At 38.9% G+C, this 8304-nt stretch overlaps 1 pseudogene; it reads right to left on the bottom strand.

Annotated features, from left to right (window-relative positions):
* Positions 1-2903: 2903 nt before the first annotated feature.
* LOC114283466 (U-box domain-containing protein 34-like) lies at positions 2904-8096 on the bottom strand (annotated as a pseudogene).
* Positions 8097-8304: the final 208 nt, after the last annotated feature.

Here is an 8304-nt window from a genome sequence, read left to right as displayed (position 1 = left end):
GACCTTCGCTCGAGCGAGGAGTTGGTCGCTCGAGCGATAGTTGAGTTCGTGTATGGTGGGTCGAGCCAGAGTGGCTTCGCTCGAGCGAGCGAGGGCGTGTAGTTCTGGACCTGAGAGTTGTATTTCTTGGCTCGAGCGAGCTTTTCTTGGCTCGAGCGGTCTGGTTTGTTCTTCGCTCGAGCGAGAGGTCTGTCGCTCGAGCGTGCTTCTGGTTACAGACCTGAGGGTTTGAGTTGTTGGCTCGAGCGAGAATTCCTTGGCTCGAGCGCACTTCTGAGTTTTTGGCTCGAGCGAGAGTTCCTTGGCTCGAGCGAGAGTTTCTGTGTCTGGTCGCTCGAGCGACCAAGTCTTCGCTCGAGCGAGCGTGTTTTATATCAGCGGACAGTAGCGTTTTTGAACATCACTTTTTCACTTTCTTTTTCTTTCAAACCCTAGATCCGAGACTCTCTCTCTCTCAACTTACACTCTCTCTAAGAATTGATCTCCCTAGAGTGTGAATCTAGCCTAGAGCCTTTGTTAAAAAGATAGAGGGCGTTGTGAGCTTTGATTTAATCTGAGAAAGTTTGGATTTGGAGCACGTTGATCTTCGAGTCTTCATCTCCTTTTTGGCTCAAACTTCGAGGTAGGGATATCCTACTCCTCCCTATGGATTTTGTCTTTGAATTTTAGTATTTTGAGATGTTGGGGTTGGTTTGGTAATTTGGTAAAAGTTTGGGGCTTTTGTGCTATTTTACAAAAGTTGGGGTTTTATTCATAATAAACCTAGATGCATGTTTGGCATAGAAAAATGGAATAAATGTTAAATCATTGATGAAAATGGGACCTAAGGGTTGAAATGTTAATTATGGGAATTGACCTAATTACATTGCTTAATTAATTGGGATAATTAATTGTGAGGAATGAGGAAATGAAATGTTGATTGTATATCCATTGTGCATTTATTTTCTGTATAGAAATAACTGCTTTGGGCTATCGGTGGAGGATAGTCGTGATTGTTGTAGACAATGCATGATGATTAGGCAAACGGAAACTAATCAATGGAAAGTGTCATGGAATTTGACGGTTGATAAAATACATTAACTGTATGTATTGAGTGAATGCATATAGAACCAATGTGTTTGTATACGTTTTGTGTAGAGGAGGAGATGGGGGATGTACTCCGCGGTTTAGGGGAAGATAGGGGATGTACCTCTAAACTGGATAGTGATGGGAGGAGATAGGGGATGAACTCCGTAGATACAACTCATATGCTTGTCTAGAGAAGTGAAGATAGAGCTCATACGCTTATCTTTGTGAAGTGTGGATATAGCTTATATGCTTATCTGTGAATGTGGATATTGTTGTTATACATATCTGTTGAGAATGTGGATATAGCTTATATGCTTATCTGTGAATGTGGGATATAGTTTTTATACATATCTGTTGAGATGATGATAGAGCTAATATGTCTATCTGTTGAAAAAGGGAAAATGAAAGGTAACTTGGACTCATAAGTCGTATGACATAAATATGTGATTTATGTGAATGTATCAGTGTTGGCCATCTATCAATTGCTAATCTTTTAGTCATTGTTCATGGTTGGTTTAGTATATTTCTGCTGGGCTGTGGCTCACCCTTTATGGGAATATCATTTTCAGGTACAGGTAGCATGCCACCTCCAAGGACATAGCTTGGGAGGCTAGAGGCGGACATACTTTTGTCGTTTTACTTTTTGATGTATTACATGTAAATTCAAGCCAAGGGCTTAATGTGTATGAGTTAGTACTCTTTTGTTGTAACCAAGTGTTAACTTGGAAAGCTGTAAGCCCTTAGGGCATTTGCTTTTGTTGTTAACATGTAATACTTATGTAATGGAATTCTGATAAATGAATGAATGTGGAACTTTTACATATCAATGCATGTCTTATTTGTTGGGTTTAATGTTATTATTTTGAGGGCGTTACAAATGACCTGCTAAACCGGTCATGTAACAGGTTACAAAAAGAATCATAACTTTTTTTCAAATATCATAACAATATTACAATGAATCATAATAATATCATAATATTCACCAAAGTGTCATAACAAAGACACTATAAATCATAACAATATAATGACAACTCATAACAAATATAGTTATTTCTAATCAATTATCATAACATTTGAATCGTAACATTTTTTATTATGATTCACCATGACAAATCATAACTTTTGGTAGTAAAATCATAACTTTTACTAAAATGAATCATAACCACAACTTTTTTCTCCACAATCATAATAAGATTAACAAAATGTCATAACTTTTATTAATGAATCATAACCACAATACACTACAAGAATTTTCACTTTTGGCGACTAAATTTTTAGTCACCAAAAGTTAATTTTTAGTCGCCGAAGGGTTTTAGCAACTAAATTATTTGGTCGCAATAGTCGTCGTCAAAGAATTGTCGGTTAATGTATTTAGCGACTAAAATTATTTCAGTCTTCCATTTGAATTCACCTACACACTAAATGTAAACATGATTTCGTATTCAAGAATCAATCATGCATGCTTTCTTCGGATGCTTTTGCAAAAGTTAAAAAGAATTCTGGTTTAATGATCATATCTTGCTGTACCAGGAAGAAGGAGATCCACATCAACTTCCTCATCACCAGTAGCAGATGCAGCCCTCAATCGACTACCTCTGATATGAGGGCATACAACACTACTACTATCACCACCTCCACGGGGGACCAGAACAAGGCCTTGTGGGTAGTTGGAGATTTCATCCTCCATAGATTCTGATTGGATCATATCAACAAAATTTAGGTAAGAGTTTCATGTCCCAATAGATGATGCAGTTATATTTGTATAAAGAGGGGAATGGTGATTTCAGATTGGATGAAAGAATCCAATTATTATGGCTTTGGGTATCCAAAGAAGAAAAAAATATTTGCGTTCAACATTTATGCATAAATCAAACCTAGCATATTGTATGAAAGATCCAAATCCTTTAAGAACCAGCTATCAAGATCAGGAATCGTGTTTGAATCTTGGATGTGTGAAGGGAAATAAAAAGAGAGACGTAAAAAAAAAAAAAAAAAAATTAAATACATAAATAGCTTCTACTAATATTGCTAAGTCGCTGAAGTTCAGGTAATATGATTGAACCAAGGTCTGGTCTGTCTCTCCTCCTCAGCTCACAACATTGTAAAGCCATTTTAGCAAATGACAACGCCTCTTCAAAAGGCCAATCTGGCACCATCGGATCAAGGATCTCCGAAAATGTTCGTCTCTCAATTGCCTTGCCAACATGGTAGGATAGACCAATCGGAGGCCTTGCTGTAATAATTTGTAACAACATAACACCCAATGAAAATACATTAGATTTCACACCCAACAACCCCGTTTGTTGGTACTCGGGATTGATGTAACAAAATGTCCAAACTGCTGCGGTCATTTGATATTGAGTGACACCATTAGCGACAGATGGTGGGACCAACCTGGCTAAACCAACGTTACTGATCTTGCTCACATAGTTTCGGTTTAAAAGAATATTTGCAGGTTTGAGGTCTCGATGCAGTAGAGGCTCTGGTTTTGTTCGGTGAAGAAAAAGAAGAGCAGTGATGACCTCAGTAGATATTCTGAAGCGTGTTTTCCATGGCAATGGAGGAGAGTTGTTTTTTCCGGAAGTGCCTATCTTCTAAGCTGTCATTTTCCATGTATTCATAAACAAGGCATCCATACTCAGGGCAGGCACCCAGAAGAAGAACCATGTTTGGATGTCTTATGTAGCTTAGTACCTCAACCTGCATGGTGAGAACAATAATAGAAAGTTAGATGCTTAAGTTGGTGTTTGGACACAGACAGACATAATTAGCTTATTTAAAGCTGCAACCTTCATATATGGTGTTTGTTTAGGATAGTTTTCTACATGATTTGAGTATACATCTACAAATTAGCAACAGAAACAAGGAATACATAATACCTCTCGTTGAAATTGTTTATTCCCATGTGACATTTCCGACCTTAGAACCTTAATGGCAATGGGTGTGTGGTCAAGAAAGGCTTTATAAACAGGTCCATATCCTCCTTCACCAATCTTCAATGAATTGGAGAAGTAGTCTGTTGCAACTTCAATCTCTTTAATGGGGTACTTTCTATACCGAATCTCAGAGCAAGTCAACGCGTCCATAGCCTTCTTCCTCTCTCCTACCTCTTGTATGGCCTTCATCTCTGCATTCTTTTGCATCTGGATCTCATATTTTGCTAGTCGTTCTGCCATCAGTGCTGCTTCAATTGCAACCTTGGTTTTATGTTTTTCCATCTCGGCCAAAGCCATCGCAGCCTCTTGGGCTTGCTTTGCTTCCATAACCTTGCGTTCCTCCTCTGGCTTCCATTCATCAATCTCCTTTGCCTGGGAAACACAAGTGATTTGTAGTCACATTTGGAAAGACTTATTGTGAGATTACTTCCATGTAGAAGATAGGAAACGTCAATCTAGTTCAAGTCAAGATTTTTACCTTCTCTTTGGAAGAGATTGCTTCTTTGCAAACTGAATTGTACATCTCCATCATTTGCTTAAATTGATCTCTTAATCTCCTCATTTCAGCCTCTAGTTCATTCTGTAATATAGTCATTCAAATGGAGGCATGCAAGTCAATCTGCTATAACAAAACTTTGCAAGACTACAGGTCATGACCTTATCTTTTTTGTGCACAACAATGTGTTTAATTTCAGCCTTCTCATTGACAACCAGCAAAAGAAAACAAAGCTAATAAAGCATAGAGCATAGGCAATTTCATAATTAACATATGTGTTAGTATTTTACAAACTTCGAAACATATTGACCACTGGGGTCGAAAAATTGTGGGTTTTATCCCTTCAATCAAATGAAGAGAACAAAGTACCTTCCTCGGTGCTTTAAGTTAATGTTTCTTGCTCGTGAATTGGATGGATGCTTGCTCGGTGCCACTGAAATGACACCCTGTAACAACAAAGTTCTTTTATAGGCACTAAAAGCTAGAAAATACTGCAGAACTGTTGTATGCTTGGATATACCTCAGTCTATTTTGTTTTAAATACATATGCAATGAGTTTATCAGTCCATTGTGCTACCTATTTTTCTTTCCTTGAAACTAATTTAAAGAAATACACATTAGAATTATGAAGAATGTCTTATATTTGGTTTTGCAAACTGTGGCAGGAGTAGCATTTGAATGTGCGTACCAACTACAAGACATCCTTGGGTCAAATTTAAGTCACACCCATAACAAATTAAATATAATATGAGGCTACTTATCACGATCATTCAATTAGGGTGCTCCATTTGTTGATTAAGATATAATCAGATAATCATGATAGATGATCCATAATTATGATCCCATTGATTAATAATTATATCTTGTACACAGAATTTCTGTTGTATTGAACTTACCGAAGTTTGGGAAGAGCCAGAAGTCCTGGAAACATCTGATGCAAGGGAATAGTCCAAATTTTCACAGGACTTTCAGTTGATTGAAAACTAGGCGGTCCTAAAAAATCACTGATCTATGGTGGCATCTTGATTGGATAAACTCCCTTTGGAGCGAAACCAAAGATCAAGATTGCACATTGGATGTTGCAGTGAAGAAATCATTCTGCTAGTTGAATGTTGAGGCGAAGGCACAATGCTATTCGAGGTCAAGAGCTTGTCACATGAAGTTAACTGCATCAAATCATTGTTCCTGTTAAATGACATTGTGCTGGAGCCTCCACTTTTCCAACTCCTGTAGCTATTACTTCTGTAATAGGAGGCAAATATCGAAAAATGAGAAACCTAAGTGTTCTAATCTGGAAAGATTACTTAGGAACTTTGATTTAAAATTTGGCCGGTGGACTTTTTGTTTTAGTACTACAAACCATAATCTTGATTTTATTTATTTATTTATTTTTCTTTAAATTTCCTACTCTAAATGAAACGAGAAAACTAAAAAGGCATAACATTAGAGTCTGAATGACATACTTCTTTGTCTCGAGGTTGAGAAAGCAGAGGATTTAAAAGTCTCAAACCAAATATTACATTCCGTCAGTTGTCACAAACCCTCTTTTTCATGGGGAAACTGTCCATGAGAGTCACACGGTTGTTCGGGGGCTGTTATGAATTTTCGCCCCCCCCGGAAAGCTCTTTTTCGAGTAAGTTTAAGGCGTATTCAGCTCTAACTCTCTACCTACAGGTCCGAATTATGTTCCGTCAGTTGTCACATGTCTTATTTGTCATAAGGAAGCTATTCGTGAGATTCACCCTGTGGTTCGGGGGCTGTTTTGAATTTTCGCCCCTGAAATGCCATTTTTCGACTAAGTTTAGGGCGTATTCGGCTCTAACTCCCAACCTACGGGTCCGGATTACATTCCGTCAGTTGTCACAAGCCTTCTTTTTCATGGGAAAGGTGTCCGTGAGAGTCACACAGTTGTTCGGGGGCTGTTATGAATTTTCGCCCTCGAAAAGCTCTTTTTCAAGTAAGTTGAAGGCGTATTCGGCTCTAACTCTCTATCTACGGGTCCAAATTATGTTCCGTCAGTTGTCACATGTCTTATTTGTCATAAGGAAGCTGTTCGTGAGATTCACCCTGTGGTTTGGGGGCTGTTTTGAATTTTTGCCCCCAAACCGCCCTTTTCGACTAAGTTTAGGGCTTATTTGACTCTAACTCCCAACCTACGGGTCCGGATTACATTTCGTCAGTTGTTGCAAGTCTTATTTGTCATGGGGAAACTATCCGTGTGAGCCACATGGTGGTTTGGGGGTTGTTTTCAATTTTCGCCCCCGAAACGCCCTTTTTCGACTAAGTTTAGGGCGTATTCAGGTCTAACACCCAACCTACGGGTCCGAATTACATTCCGTCAGTTGTCACAAGTCCTATTTGTCATGGGAAGCTATCCTTGAGAGTCACACGGTCATGCGGGGGCTGTTTTGAATTTTTGCCCCCGAAACGCCATTTTTCGAGTAAGTTTAATGCATATTCCACTCTAACTCCCAACCTACGGCTCAGGATTACATTCCATCAGCTGTCACAAGTCCTATTTGTCATTAGGAAACTGTTTGTGTGAGCCACATGATGGTTAGGGTGCTGTTTTGAATTTTCGCCCCCCCCCCCCGAAACACCCTTTTTCGACTAAGTTTAGGACGTATTCTGCTCTAACACCTAACCTACGGGTCCGGATTACATTCTGCCAGCTGTCACAAGTCCAATTTGTCATTGGGAAACTGTCCGTGTGAGCTAGACGGTGGTTTGGTGGCTGTTTTGAATTTTTCCCCCCGAAACACCCTTTTTCGACTAAGTTTAGGACGTATTCGGCTCTAACTCTCTATCTACGTGTCCGAATTACATTCCGTCAGTTGTCACAAGTCCTATTTATCATGGGGAAGCTATCTGTGAGAGTCACATGGTTATTCGGAGGCTGTTTTGAATTTCTTCCCCGAAAAGCTCTTTTTCGAGTAAGTTTAAAGCGTATTCGGCTTTAACTCTCTACCTACGGGTCCGAATTACATTCTGTCAGTTGTGACAAGTCTTATTTGTCATGGAGAAGCTATCCATGAGAGTCACACGGTGGATCAGGGGCTGCTTTAAATTTTTTCCATTCTCAATTGGTTGGCCATTCGTAATTGGTGTGGTCTAGGTTGACATCAAACAACATTCAATACAATGGACTGACATCAAACAATAACTAAATCTACACGCCATTTGCAAATGAGATCATTGTATCCAAAATGACCCCGTATAAAAGCTTGAACAACAGTAGCATCAAGCAGAAAATCAGACAGCACCCCTTCCTCCTAAACACAATCTTACCTGATTTAATTTTGAAATGAAGTCGATTATGGAACAGTACATCTCTTGTGAGTTGCTTTTTACCCCGAAAAACAATCCTTGTTTTGATAAGTTGACATAACTCCTCCATATCAAAATGAGATGTATTACACATATAGTCATTCCTTTGCTTCCATATGGACCAAAGTATTGTGAGTAGAATGGCTCTCTAAATTTTCTTATTAAATTTCTTCCATCTATACCCTGCCTGCCATTGTAGAACTCCCTCCACTAAGTTTGGCATTGCCCATTGAACTCACCACCACTTTAACATTGCAGACCACAAACATCGTACAGGTTTACAACTCAAGAATAAGTGATTCACATCATCAGCCTAACCATTACATAAGACACAAGTAGTATTAGCATTAGTATTTACAACCCTAATTTTTTGAAGTAATACCTTAGTTTTTACTCTCCATTTCCAAGCAAACTAGCTTAGAAATTGAACTTCTGGATGACTAATGTTGTTCCAGAGCAGCTTAGGAGGTAGCATTA

Source organism: Camellia sinensis, chromosome 11 (genome assembly GCF_055761805.1).
Source record: "Camellia sinensis isolate YWXY chromosome 11, ASM5576180v1, whole genome shotgun sequence".
Classification (NCBI taxonomy): Eukaryota; Viridiplantae; Streptophyta; class Magnoliopsida; order Ericales; family Theaceae; genus Camellia; species Camellia sinensis.
This window is presented reverse-complemented; position numbering and strand designations above follow the sequence as displayed.